This window comes from Oncorhynchus gorbuscha, linkage group LG01, assembly GCF_021184085.1.
Source record: "Oncorhynchus gorbuscha isolate QuinsamMale2020 ecotype Even-year linkage group LG01, OgorEven_v1.0, whole genome shotgun sequence".
NCBI lineage: Eukaryota > Metazoa > Chordata > Actinopteri > Salmoniformes > Salmonidae > Oncorhynchus > Oncorhynchus gorbuscha.
This window is the reverse complement of record NC_060173.1, coordinates 1,588,905-1,591,497: the sequence shown is the minus strand read 5'-3', so window position 1 is coordinate 1,591,497 and position 2,593 is coordinate 1,588,905.

Sequence of the window (2,593 nt, the reverse complement as noted above, 5' to 3'; positions counted from 1 at the left end):
TACTGGAAGCCTGCAGAAGACAAAAAACAGTTATTTTCATGATAATGAAAATGTATGTTGTTTATTTTCGTTTCCCCCTTTTTTTAACCAATGAACGCTAGTTAATAAACAATCATTATCCTCTTTCCAGATTAAAAGACATCACAGTATTGTTATAACATTGAATAGCCTAAAACAACAGAAAATAATACAAATATTATTATTATTATTAATAACATTAACACTATCCCTTATCATAATAATGATCCAGTAGACCTAATTAGCCCATACTAATAATAAACAGGTTAGAAAAAAATGCTTATATACTCAAATGCAATAGGCAAAATAATAACAATTTCACGAGAAAGGTTTTGTGGTTCCTCTGGATTAATTTTTTTCGGGGGATATTGGTCTATTAACCGCCTGCATTAACGGATGAGAGCTGAATTTAGCCGGGCCCAGAGATATATGAATATAGCTTAGCAGGGACAGCTAAGAGGCTAACACGGTACAGAGCAAAAGGAGAAAACACATTGAGCAATGCCAAGAAGCTTTTAACCAAGAGGATAGAACCTGTGAGCACATTTCTTTGTAATTAGTTCAGAAAAAAACAGTCACTGAAAAGAGATAAAATTAAGATGTTTCAAGAAAATATTCGTTTATTTTTTCGATGAAGTGACATGTAATATTCACTTTTAATTCTGCATGAAATATATAATACAATTGATACTATCTAATTTTACAAAAGGCCATCAATGAGCACGCAGATTAATATTCCTGATTGCGTCAATAGATTGATTGTTGTATGAAATTAAATGTATGGTTCTGAATGTAATGTGATTTTCAATGACACAACATGGTAAAACGGATAAAACACGTTAATCCTTCCTTACAGCGAAGCTTACCTTTTTGGGCAGTGGAAAAACAAACACTCCTTTGTGCCAGCGACAACAAAACAGCTATACACTGTGGTAGTCTAATTACACGAAGAGCAACATTCACTCGGTATATTCCCGTTGTTTGAGCAATACATTGAATTCTACCGGAAGGTTTCAACAATAATTATGTACCTGCCTCTGACTGCGCTCACTCGAGACAGGCTCGCTCTGTGTGTGTGTGCGTGCGGTGTGTGTGCGGTGTGTAAAGACAGTGTCCACGGGGTAGAGCGGAGCAGCCACCTCCACTACAAAGACATTTCCCGCGACACCCGCGACGCAGATCAAGTGACAGCTGAAATAATGGCAAGGCACTCCCACTTAGTGCCAGAATCTTTACATTAACTGTTTGCCTTCGCGATCAAAACTACCGGTGCTGTTATCCGCCTGAGTACAATTACATTCGGCCCTGAAACCTTTTCCATAAAATGTTAGGAGAAAGAGACAATAAAGACATACAGGGTTTGAACAATGATAATAACTGACTTGATGGCTTCCAATATTATTTCAAGGTTAGTGGTACCTATGATTGATGGTCTCATATCCCCTCGCTCCACATATGAAATTCGTTATTAACAGGAGGCAACTGTGAAATATTTTGAAGCAACAGTCCATGGAAAGTGTATGTGTTAGCTAATGACTGTCCTATTTGGGTCCTTTAATTATTTAAAACTCTTTATGCTGCGATCAATCACAGACGTTTCTCTCCCGCAATCTCGTGATGAGAAATTAAAAGGCAATATAAAAAAATCATATAAAATGTGCATTTAAAATGTATTTATTATCATTATCAAAATAAATAAACTAAACTGAAAGCTCTTGAAATATTTGATATCAAAAACAAATTAGTTTATAAATGAGACCTCTGCCATTTAATATATCCTATTCCAATTTGTAGATTTTCTCAAATAGGCCGATTCACATCCATAGGCCTATAGACAGAGTCCATGTTTAGCTTATTCATATATTTTATGTATACATTATCAAAGGTCTCTGACATGCTATAAGGTGTTCTAACCAGTATTTATTTTACTAGGCAAGTCAGTTAAGAACAAATTCTTATTTTCAATGAACGGTTAACTGCCTTGTTCAGGGGCAGAACGACAGACTTTTATCATGTCAGCTCGGGGATTCGATCTTGCAACTTCCCGGCCATTAGTCCAACGCTCTAACCACCAGGCTACGCTGAAACAGAATACTTGACATGCTACAAGGTGTTGTAACCAGCATAGTGTTTTCTGAAAGCGCTTTACCCAATCAGGGTGGTGATAATGACGACAACACAACCCGCCTCTAGCTCTTGCTGCAGCTATGCAATACATCATTCACCTAAATAAAACATGCATTGTTATTGAAATGACATGTGTACAGGGATTTGGCATGTGGTAAAGTGGACTGGCAGCGAAGACACATTGATATTGAATGTAGATTCACAAGATGGGGTACGGGGTACAGGCCATATGTTGAGTTCCCACGGACTCCCACAGCCCAGCAGCCACCGCCTCCAGAGAGCTATGCGTTTTGACAATGATCCGGCTGTTTTAAAGGCCGTTCAATCATTAGGCAGCTATCAAATGATATAAGCAACATATAACCCCCCCCCCCCATAACGTTAAACGATTTACAGACAAACGTAATACAGATTGGTTAAAGAAGCATATTGTTTTAGTAAGGTGTAA